Source organism: Mixophyes fleayi, chromosome 7 (assembly GCF_038048845.1).
Source record: "Mixophyes fleayi isolate aMixFle1 chromosome 7, aMixFle1.hap1, whole genome shotgun sequence".
Taxonomy (NCBI): Eukaryota; Metazoa; Chordata; class Amphibia; order Anura; family Limnodynastidae; genus Mixophyes; species Mixophyes fleayi.
The window spans coordinates 95,706,091-95,718,710 of NC_134408.1; the positions used below are offsets into that span (position 1 = coordinate 95,706,091).

General features: G+C 47.9%; 1 long non-coding RNA gene across 1 annotated transcript in view; it reads right to left on the bottom strand.

The window, feature by feature from the left end:
* Window positions 1-12,620, bottom strand: part of LOC142097914 (uncharacterized) — a 72,621-nt gene that overhangs the window by 2,886 nt on the left and 57,115 nt on the right. The gene's annotated exons all lie outside the window — the stretch shown is intronic.

A 12,620-nucleotide genomic window follows, 5' to 3' on the forward strand; every position in this document is an offset into this window, starting at 1 on the left:
CCTCATCAATATCCTCAGTAGCGCTTGGAGTTAGCCCTGCATCCCACTCATTAAGGCTGGATGACTCCTGCACTCTAATTGATTCCTATGAAGAAAGCGTTAGTTCCACTGCTGCTGCTGTTGCTGCTGCTGGGGTGAATCGTTAGCCCAGAGGCAGGTCAAGAAAATGAGCAGTCCTACATTTCAGCAATTAACTGTGAAACAATCATTTGCTAGGGGAAGCAAATATGACAGCAGTCACCCAGTCGCCAAGCGAATCACAGACGCCATGGCTGCAATGTTAGTGTTAGATCTACGTCCAATCTCCACAATAAACGCAGCTGGTTTTTCACAGTTAATTCAGGTTTTGTGTCCGCGTTACAGAATTCCATCGCGACACCATTTTTCCTGTAAAGCATTTCCACAACTATACCAAAAAGTGTGTAAAAATGTAGAGAATGCTCTGAAAAATGCCATTCTGCCCACTGTCCACTTAACCACAGATATGTGGACAAGTGGAAGTGGCCAAACCAAAGACTATATGACTGTGACAGCCCATTGGGTTGGTCATTCACCTTCACCAGCAAGAACAGCAGCAGCATGTACACCACTACGTCACATTTGTCACAGGCAGGCCACTCTTTGTATCAACGACTTCACTAACAGGTATACAGCTGACAATTTGTTACGCAAACTAAGAGATGTGATTGATACATGGCTTATACCACTTGGACTCTCCCCAGGATATGTCATTTCTGCGGATACCTTGTGGCACCTAACAAATAAATGATAATAATGATAATAATAATAACGCTAACAATATAGTGCGAGCATTACAGCTGGGTGATTTCCAGCACATTCCCTGTTTTGCTCACACCATCAACTTGTTGGTGCAGAGCTTCCTACGAAATAACCGTGAGGTGCAGGAGATGCTTTCGGTGGCCCATAATATTTCAGGCCATTTCAGGCATTCAGCTACAGAATGTAGGAGATTACAGCAGCTCCAAGAGCAGTTTAACTTGCCCTGCCACCAACTTAAGCAAGAGGTGGTAGCTAGGTGGAATTCCACCCTGTACATGCTTCAGAGGATGGAGTAACAGCGCAAAGCCATCCAAGCATATTGCACAAGCCATGAAATTGTGAAAGTAGGGGGGATGTATTTCAGTATTGCACAGTGGGGAATCCTTTCAGTGCTGTGCAAGGTGCTGAAACCATTTGAAGTTGTGACGTGTGAGGTGAGTGCAGACTCTGCTAGTTTGAGCCAAGTCATTCCTTTAATAAGACTATTGGAAAAGCAGCTTGAGAAACTGAAGGAGGAGCTGAAAGCAAGCAATTCAGCAAAGTATGTTGGCCTTGTCGATCAAGTACTTCATTCGCTTTACAATGATCCTCGAGTTATTAAGATTTTGAACTCGGATTAGTACGTTTTGGCCACTGTGCTTGATCCAAGGTTTAAGACCTACATTGAGTCTTTACTTGTAAATGAGCGAGATGTGAACTGTTGCAAGGAGCTATTGCTTAGCAAGTTGGCCGCTGAACTGGGCCTCGGCTTGACTACGTGTCCTCCTTCACTTTCTCAAGCTGCTGCTGCTCTTAAAAAAATAAATTTCCAAAAAAGAAGCAGGGAAGAAGCAGGGGGCAGGCCAGAACAATTTAACATCTGGGCTGGTTTGAAGGATTTTTCTAAAAAATGTGTCACCTTGTCCATAACTCCATCCAATACGAGTATAAACATGCAAAGGATGGTGGAGGATTACTTTCAAGAGGTAATTGATATGGAAATGCCAGACAGTCCCTTTCCTTACTGGGAGGAAAAGCAGGCCATTTGGAAACCCATGTACAAACTTGCTTTGCAATACCTAAGCTGCCCACCCTCCAGTGTGTACTCTGAACGAGTATTCAGTACAGGCGGGAACTTAGTCAGTGATCGCCATAGAAGGTTACTTCCCAAAAATGTGGAGAAAATGATGTTTATAAAAATGAACTACGTCTTCTACGAGGAAGGCCTTCACCATCCAAGACATCCAAGCACTGACTGTTCTCTAATGGCGGATTCAAGTGGCGATGAATTGATAGTCTGTGATGATGACGTACACATTGATGAGGATGAGGTTGAAGATCCAGATGATGATGATAACATCTTTTTAAAACTTTCTATTTAAGTCTAGGGTTCAATCTACCCCCAAAGAGGAAAGGGACTTGGGGCATTTCCATATCACGTGCCATCTTGAAAGGTTGCTGTTTTGGCAATTTCTCATTATGCGTAGGGTGTCATACACAGACTGACCCCAAACTGCCTTTGTCCATTTCAAATAATATTGTACAGTCTATAACGGCTGATTTTTTTTGTGTTTTCTACAACTGGAGGGGGGCCTATAGAGACAGAAACCAAATTGCCTTTGTCCATTTCTTTAGATATTTAACTATAAGTGTAGTGTGTAATATACACCCAAAGACGATGGCTGCATTGCCAATATGCATAGATGGAGAGGAAGACAATCTGTTTTGTGTGTAGAATTAATGAAGGCCTACCTACCAGGAATTAAACTTTTTTTTTGATAATTTATTAGCTTTACAATTACATTACTTATCCAAGAAAGAGGTGGAGCACTACATTTGGTTATTTTAGGCCCAAAAACATTGATTTTCCAACAAAATAGCAAAACAAAACCAAAACACGCAATGGCGGATTTGCAAAACCAAAACCAAAACACAATGGTAATACAAATCCAAAACACGGGGGTCAGTGACCATCTCTAATGTATATCAACATCTTAATCATCATATATATATACATATAGATATATATAGATATGTCTCAGAGTAGTGCAGTTAGGTGTCTTAGACAGGGTCGGTGCTAGGGTCCTCGGCGCCCTAGGCACAATTTCAAATCTACCCCCCCAGCACACTGCCCCGCCCCATGGGTCTCAATGCGCCCCCCCCCTCCGGGTCTAAATGTTCCCCTCCCCTCTCTTTCCTTACCCTAAAGGTGACTCCATAAAGATACTCCTCAGTGCTGGGTCCCGTCCCTCACTGACAATGTTGGGCCATGATGGTGATGTCACGCCCGACAGTCGGGGAGGGGGAGTGGAGGAGAGAAGTCAGAGGTACGGTCCGCCCCATCAGTTGTTAGAGGGGAGGACGGCGGTCGCGATCCATGGCCCCTCGCCCCTCCCTGTGGATCTATCTGAAGCTGTGCGGCGGCCGCGGAAGGTATGCTCAGCGGTCACTGCACAGTATTATAGTACAATACTTCTGTGGCGCCCACCAGAGCCTGGCGCCCTAGGCAACTGCCTAACCTTGCCTAATGGGAGCGCCGGGCCTGGTCTTAGACATCCCCTGTCGGAGTACAGTCTCAGAGCAGTGAAGTTAGGTGTCTTGGACATCCCTGTCAGAGTACAGTCTCAGAGCAGTGAAGTTAGGTGTCTTATACCCCATTCATACTGCACCAAAATCCCGGGAGTTTGCCGGGGCGAGCTCAAACGACCCGGGTCTTGGTGCAGTATGAATGGTACAAGTCAAAAATCCCGGGTCTAAAAACCCGGATCTTCAACCCGGGATTTATCGACGGTTTATTCCCGGGTTGGACCCGGGTTGCCTGCACTATGAATGGTGCAATGATTTTTTTTTTTTTCTTCTGTGTAATAAACATTTTATTCTGTCATGTTCTTCATTAAGGGCCTTAAATATCAGGCTGCAGGGTGACAAACTTAACACCGCTGTAATTTCCATGCAGTGTCTGGAGGTAATAATCACCCTGAAGGGCATACATTACATCTTCTGTGAGGTCTCTATAAAAACCCATCAATTGTTGGAGAAATCCATTTGCCATGTCAGGATGAGGCAGGACATACGACGACTTTTACTGGTGGTAACTCATTTCCCATTACATTAAGCAGCAGTACACTGAAGGTTCCCCATGAAACCAGGGCATCGGCTGTATTCTCAAGAGTGATTTCTGATGGTTACATTGCTTCTGTCCAGCTTCAGTTACTGTGCTACGTTATTTATTTACAATAACAGGAACTTTGTGAAGCTTTGTGTATAGGGACTGTCCAGTATATGGTTAAACCAGGACCGACCTGGAAATGGAGACACCCGATTGTCCAAAATCAGTGTGACACATGCAGTATCATTGTGAAAACAACTTACAGAATGTTCCATAGGTCTGTAATTACTAGGAGGAAATGATATGCTAATATATTCCACTACTAGTAAGGAGACTTGAAAAACTCACCTCTGGAAAACTGCTATAAGAGGATGTTCCATTAAGACTTTTAAACTGCATGAGACTTAACTCAAACAAAACAGGCAACTGTAACCTATTAACGCACATTAGAGTGAATCAAAGTTAATAACTATTGCTAAACCTTCTTAAAATAGCCAACACCATTTTTGTTTTTGCCAGAGTATATCACTATGTATAGGACTGCAGGCCTTTCTGGCATCAAAGTAGTAAATAGTTCACTGAGTATGCTCTTCGTTCCACCCAATACCTTAAATAGTATAACCGCTTGTATAAAATAAAGGCTTATATAGAATAAAGACACAGAGGCTTGAGTAAGTGGCACTAAAAATATTTTTATTATAACCTAATTAAACCTGGTGGCGGAGAAAGGGCACTGAAGATCAGCTTCAGCGATACCTAACCAAGCGTGGACATGGCAATGTAGCCTTAAGTCCACCCACTTCTCTCATAACCCCACTGCTTGGCCGGCCCTAACCTGGCCTCAGAGTAAACTGCACCACACCTCACTACTCACTCCCCCTCCCTCACTGAGCCGGGCGAGGCCCCTCCCCATGGAAGGGACAAGAGTAACCGATTGCCTTGTAAGGGAACAGATATCTGCGACCAATCACGATAGAGCCGTCTATATCAGCCGCTGATCGCCGTGCCTTCCTCCCCACCAAACTGTAGACTACTAACCAGCATTATACTACCACTATAATACACTAATAGTTCTTTAAAAAATGGCGTGGGTGGGCGGGATTTTGCCAGCCAAGTGACTCCCCCAGGAAATTGCATCAGCCTACAAAGCCACAAGGACCTACCCACAACATCACTGGCCAAACCCACACCCCAAGTTAACTCTTTCCGGTAAGTGCAAACACGATTGCAACACTGTCACTATTTAATTTCGTTCGTCTAAAAGGGGACTCTCTCTTACTAAATAGTTCACTGTGTATGCTCTTCGTTCAACCCAATACCTTAAATAGTATAACCGCTTGTATAAAATAAAGGCTTATATAGAATAAAGACATAGAGGCTTGAGTAAGTGGTACTAATTTTTTTTTTATTATAACCTAATTAAACCTGGTGGCGGAGAACGGGCACTGAAGATCAGCTCCAGCGATACCTAACCAAGCATGGACATGGCTATGTAGCCTTAAGTCCACCCACTTCTCTCATAACCCCACTGTTTGGCCGGCCCTAACCTGGCCTCAGAGTAAACTGCACCACACCTCACTACTCACTTCACCTCCCTCACTGAGTCGGGCGAGGCCCCTCCCCACGGAAGGGACAAGAGTAACCGATTGCCTTGTAAGGGGACAGATACCTGCGACCAATCACGATAGAGCCGTCTATATCAGCCGCTGATCGCAGTGCCTTCCTCCCCACCAAACTGTAGACTACTAAGCAGCATTATACTACCACTATAATACACTAATAGTTCTTTAAAAAAATGGCGTGGGTGGGCGGGATTTTGCCAGCCAAGTGACTCCCCCAGGAAATTGCATCAGCCTACAAAGCCACAAGGACTTCCCCACAGCATCACTGGCCAAATCCACACCCCAAGTTAACTCTTTCCGGTAAGTACAAACACGATTGCAACACTGTCACTATTTAATTTCGTTCGTCTAAAAGGGGACTCTCTCTTACTAAATAGTTCACTGTGTATGCTCTTCGTTCCACCCAATACCTTAAATAGTATAACCGCTTGTATAAAATAAAGGCTTATATAGAATAAAGACACAGAGGCTTGAGTAAGTGGCACTAAAAATATTTTTATTATAACCTAATTAAACCTGGTGGCGGAGAACGGGCACTGAAGATCAGCTCCAGCGATACCTAACCAAGCATGGACATGGCAATGTAGCCTTAAGTCCACCCACTTCTCTCATAACCCCACTGCTTGGCCGGCCCTAACCTGGCCTCAGAGTAAACTGCACCACACCTCACTACTCACTCCACCTCCCTCACTGAGTCGGGCGAGGCCCCTCCCCACGGAAGGGACAAGAGTAACCGATTGCCTTGTAAGAGGACAGATACCTGCGACCAATCACGATAGAGCCGTCTATATCAGCCGCTGATCGCAGTGCCTTCCTCCCACGCTGCCCGCCCTAAGGGCCAAGCAGCCCGCCACCACCAAAACCGAGCACTCTCCACACCTCCAAATAAATGCTCTCCATAAAAATACGCAACCCCTCGTCCGAGAGGTGCACACCGTCTCTCCTATACAGATCCACCCTATCCGCTGTTATCTCCGGGTGATCTACTACAAAACCTCCATGGGACCTAATGACCTTCCGAAGCGCACTATTAAGTCTCCTCCCCATTATCAGTTTCTTTTTTAGAGGGATCTGTGATCGCCACGACAGCCTCGGAATCATAGCGGACCAGCCCAGAGTAATTGACGGCCATATCTTGTTAATACAATGAAGGTCCTCCCTCATCTGTATAATTAGCTCAAGGGACTTTCCCTTACCCAGGTCATTCCCCCCAGGGTGGATAACCAATATATCAGGGGCTCCCCACCGTTCAATCAGCTGTCCTAACCAGGGCAATAAACCTTCCCATAATAAACCCCGTTTACCTAACCAAAAAACCCGCCTATTTCCTATGCTGGTAAACCTCGTCTGCACCCCCGTCTGGTTAGCTGCCCAGAAAATATAAGAGTGCCCGATGATCCACACATCTCTCGCAGTAACCCCAGCATCTAAAAAAGAGACAAGAGTTAATAACTGCAATCCTTACCGGACCATCACACACAGCACGAAGGTGCACATAGGAATTTTTGACGAAGGCAGCCCATAAAAACAGGCATGGAGAATAGCTGGCAAAGGAAAAGTAAAAGGGGAGGAATGGATTAGGGTAAGGGTAAGTTACTCACACGAAGGTGAAACCCGATCAAACCCCAGAGGCACACCACTAATCAGGCCTCTGGAGAAAAAAAACGGGAGAAAGCCCTTCGCGCCCTCGCTCAACGCAACGAGCAGATAAGCCTTGAGTAACAGGGTAGGGGATAGAGGATCGAACAAACGGGCATGAAGATAAGGGTCTAGAGCTATCTGACAGTGACAAACAATAATAATGAAAGCATAAAGAGAGAAATATGCAAGAGAAACACAGAAGGCAAAATAACCACAACATTCACGTGTAACATTAATCAACTTTAAACATTAGGCCTAATGTAACTCTGATAAGCGGAGGTGGCCGCACCAATTCTAAAGGAATGTGAACTGAAAAAAGAAGGGTTAAGGCCTAGTAACTTTATCGCCTGTTTCAGGACCGCATTAAACTGATATCTGGTAAGCTGTGTTTTCTCCTTATGTATCAGGAAAATTGAGTCGGAAGGCCTAATTAGACTAAATTGGGTGGTTAATTCGACTGGACATAACTCTTTATCTTTTTGGGCCTGCAATTGCAACCAGCAACCTCTCCCCCTCTGATCCGTTTTTGATCGGGCTATCCTCACACTTAGATGATCCTTACGTATGACCACGTCTTCAGTAAGCAGACCTGCGGAGACATGGCCTGCCGCCTGCCCCACTAGCTCCGCTACCCTGAAAGCCCCAAAAAATGCAAGGCTAAAAGCAGTACGAAAAAGCAGGACCTCATACTCGTCCCGAGCCACATCCACTAAAATTCTCATAAGCTGGGCTAAAATCTGTATGGTAATCGGGTGACGCGTGTCAGTAGGGGTCAGTCTCTCTTTTGCCCATCCTTTCAGAGCCTTAGATATCAAAAAGCCTTTAGTTATGTCTACCGTGCCATTCAGCCGTGACATAAACAAAATGCCCGCCAGTGTAGAAGACATACTAGCCTTAGATGCTCCCTCACAAAACTTCAACCACATGAACTCCATCACCGCATCCCGCTGGCCTGCCTCCGACTGATCCTTGGATGCGCTGAAATGGACCCACTGCCGCCACGCTGCACGATACACCCGCAAAGTCGATTGCGCTAGCCCGCGTTCAGCTAGGCCTCTTATGCCGGCGTGATGATCTGCCAAACATAAGAGGGACAGGGAATGCTTCTGCTATCTGCTTGAGGGGCCAGTTCGCGAAATCTCCTCCATTGACATTGAGACAAGGCATCTGCTATCTCGTTGTTAACCCCGGGGACATGACGTGCATTAAAAGTTATTTCGTACTCAAAGCACCGAAGTATAAGGTGACGCAACAAAGCTATTGCCTGCGGGGAAGATGCGCTCTGGCTATTAACGGACTGAACTACCCCTAGGTTATCACACCAAAAAACAACGTGCTTGCCCCGTAGGGCGACAGCCCATAGCTCTATGGCAACAATAATCGGGAATAGCTCCAACAAAACCAAGTTCTTAACCCATCCGCTACGATGCCATGACTCTGGCCAAGCCTCTGCACACCACTGACCACCCAGGTAAGCTCCAAAGCCTTGCGATCCAGAAGCATCCGTGAAAAGCTCAAGGGTAGCGTTGTTTACCAGGGGGGTGGGCCAAATCCTTTTCCCGTTAAACTCCTTAAGAAACCTCTGTCATACCTGAAGATCATCTTTAATTTCTTCTGATAGCCGGACCGCTGCCTGGGGTTTACTCTTACCCGCTATGGTTCTTTGCAATTTGCGACAGAACACCCTGCCCATTGGAATCACTCTACAGGCAAAGTTAAAAAGCCCCAGAAGTGACTGAACTTTTTTCAATGACATGTAAGGGGAGCTAAGCGCCATCCCAATTGCCTCCCCCATTTTCTTCAACTTATCTTCCGGGAACCTACAACAACCTACTTGTGAGTCAATCTCAATGCCTAAAAAAGCTAAACAATGGGAAGGACCCTCGGTCTTATCGCTGGCAAGGGGTACTCCCATCACCGTAAAAAGGGCCTGAGCTGATTGAAGCACCTCTAAGCAACTGCTAGACTTGTCGGGACCAATAATCAAGAAATCGTCTAGGTAGTGAGCAATCCCCCTGTGACCCGTTCCAGCCTGAATGCACCAGTGAAGAAAGCTGCTAAACCTCTCGAAAAGGGCACAAGAAATTGAGCAGCCCATGGGCAGACAGCGGTCAACATAAAACCCGCCGCGGTGCCTAAAGCCCATAAACTGAAACGATTCCGGATGGAGCGGCAGCAGACGAAAAGCTAACTCTATGTCAATCTTGGCCATTAAGGCCCCTTCCCCGCACTCCTGAACTAGGGCAAGAGCATCCTCAAATGACTGATATTGGACCGCGCTGACCGCCGGGTCAATGGCGGCATTTACTGACTCACCTAATGGATAAGATAGGTGCTGAATGAGTCTGAACTTCCCCTCTGCTTTTTTGGGCACTACGCCCACCGGGACACTACCAAATTTGGAATGGGTACGTTTAAAAAAGGCCCCAACATCCTGCCTAAACGAACTTCCTTTGCAATTTTTTCGTCCCGAATCTCCGGGAATATAAAAGCTGATTTCAGATTGCGGGGCCATGGTAAATTTAATTTTTTAAAAATAGGAATTCTAAATCCAAAATGAAAACCTTCCCGAATTATGGCTGCGGCCTCGGCGTCACTGTAAAGTGACAGCCACTTATCTAAAACTTTAAGCTTAACTGGGGATTTGGCCTTGACCCGGAGCTGCTGTAACAGCCCCACGTCCTCTCCCACCCCCAACTCTGGTTCTAATACACTCTGATGCGGGGTGGAACACGCCACAGTTGGAGCAGGAGTGGCGGAATCTGCAGGCCGTCCCCCTCTGACAAGACCCTGAATTGAAAGCAAAGCACTTTCCTTTGCCGGGGAGGGTTTGCTGCGCCCTCCCCGCCCCAGGTAACCTCCTCCCTTGAGAAACCCCCTGTCGCTGACTACTTGGCCTCATGAGGTCCATCCACGTATCTATGTCTTTAAAACCTAACGGCAACTTCTCCCGCCCGTCATCTTTTTGCGAAACATCTCGTCATAATTCCTCCAAATAACTGGCCCGTCTTTTAAGAAAACGTCTGTAATTAGGTGTAGATAATTCCATACCTCAACCTGTTCCTCTGGCCTAAGATCCGTGTAAAGGGTTGCAAACACACAAAAACCTTTCACCACCTAGGGAAAGTTTTGTAACTCTCTTCCCCTTCACCGTTCCTGTCCATCGCAGCCTCAAGACCTTTTTTGCCCTCATCAGTCAAGGTAAACATATAAACGTAATACCCCTTTTTGATTTTGTCTTTGACACTAGGCCTAATGCCATATAGTAGGGCCTCATTCTCCACTCTTTCCGAGTCCCCAGCTCGCGCAACTATGTCGGGGCCTAGTGCTTGCAGAGGCCTAGCGGTCCGCTTCCCCCCTAATTGCGTCTGCAATAGTTTAATCAGTTTGCGGGGCTTGCTGCCAGAACCCGAGGATTCCTCGCTCGTTGTAGACTTCGGGGGGCTAACACCACGTGATTTGTGTGTACTAGCAGAAATGTTCTCACCTCTCTCTGTGACCTCCACTTCCGGCCCGGGTCCCGCCGGCAGCCCGACCGCCGGCCGCTCCTCCACACTTGCAGAAACGTCTCCTGTTGCCCGATCCATCGTGCCCGATGAAGATCCACCAGCGGCTGCCCCCGACTCCACAGCACGACCTTCTGTGCCTTGCACCCCCGGCTGCTGGTTCTGTGAAGCTGAAAGAAAACCGTCGTTAGTTTCGAGCATATCAACAGAGACATTCCTTACAAACTCTGCGTCTGGTGTGTTTACGCTACTAGGAACGAAAGTTGCGGAGGGGCTTGGCCTAAATCGGGTCCCACCGCGGTATCCTAAATCGTCCCTCTCAGTCCTCGGCCCCCAGCCCCCTCCTAAAATGCTACCTTCAAGTGAGTCCTGCACTTTGTGCCCATGGCCCCGACTCGTTGCCCCCAGCCGGAGACAACCGCTGCGCTACCACCTCCCTATCTCCATGACCATAATCAAAAACTTGGCTGCTCGCCCCTTCAGGGTGGGTACCATGGCCAAAATTGTCCGCCCCCATATACCTTGGTCCAGAGGACCTCCGGTAACTGCTCTCCATCATCTGCCTATTCTCTGGAGGGGATAACTGGTGACGTATCAACCCGCTCGCCGACCGTGCCGGCTGAGCGCCCGCCTGGCCCGCAGTTTCAAAACTCCGGCCCGGATGGCCCCGGGCTTCCCACCCCCTCTGTGTACCAAAATGGCCCTGCCTCCAAGGCTCCATGTCCTCCTCCCTATTACGGGCAAAAAAGTCTCTGCACTCTCTGGATGCCTCCTCCCGACCAGAAGGGGACGTGTATAGCAATCTGCGTACAGGCCTGGGCTGGGACTGAAACTGAGCCCCCCATGCAGACCCTTTAACACTGCCTGTCAAAAAGGGGCTAGGTGGGAAATACAATTGGTGAGGGGCTTGACAAAGGACTTCTGTGCCCTGTTCCCTAGCTGCCAGCACAGGGGGGGTTAATGGCAATACCAACCCTGTGCTGCAAAATCTGTTCTCACCTGCTCCCCCTGGTGGGCTAATGGCTCCACTGGCGTGTTTGAGGCCCTCATGCTGCCCCAGCGGGGGGGGTGACTGCCCCCCCACCGCTCTCACTGCCTCCCGCCCTGCTGTTTACATATGCCCCCTCCGCAGCACTACTGTGCGCCCCCCCGCCCGACAACCCGTCTCCGGCAACGGGAATGAACTCCCTCGCCGGAGGACGGGATCTGCGCATGCGCGCGCGGCTTGATGGTTTACTCTGAACCGCCGCACCGCGCGTAACGGACCCCCGCCTGCTTCGGGTCCCCGGGCAGGCTGGGGGATCACTGGCCACCAATGCAGGCTGACGCCGGCGGGAGGCACTGGCCATGCCACCGCCGGAAGACCCGCTGATCCCCAAGACCGCGCCCTCCTCTCCAATATGGCGACGGCCGTCGCCTGGAGAGGGGGAGCGGAGGCGTGCAGGCCTCACAACGGTCCTTCTAGGATGGGGCATTATAGGAACAGAAAATGGCACGGATAAGCGAGCAGGAAGGGGAGGTGGAGGGGGGAAAGGATGCTAAAGGAGGGAAAAATATAAGAAAAAGATAAGATAAATATATATATATATGAAAATGAAGAAAGGAGACAACAATCAAAGATAAAGATATATGAAAAGGAGGAAAAACGACAGAAAAGAAGCTATGAAAGAAAGCAAAAGGACATTAAAGACAAAGGAAGATAAAGTAAAAATGTATCCTTATCTTTTTCAGACGTCTTCTCTCTCCGGATTTTGCCAGCCAAGTGACTCCCCCAGGAAATTGCATCAGCCTACAAAGCCACAAGGACCTCCCCACAGCATCACTGGCCAAACCCACACCCCAAGTTAACTCTTTCCGGTAAGTGCAAACACGATTGCAACACTGTCACTATTTAATTTCGTTTGTCTAAAAGGGGACTCTCTCTTACTTAACTCCTACACAAGTCAAATTTCAAAGTCTGCCTTTTGATGCTTTCTCCCATCC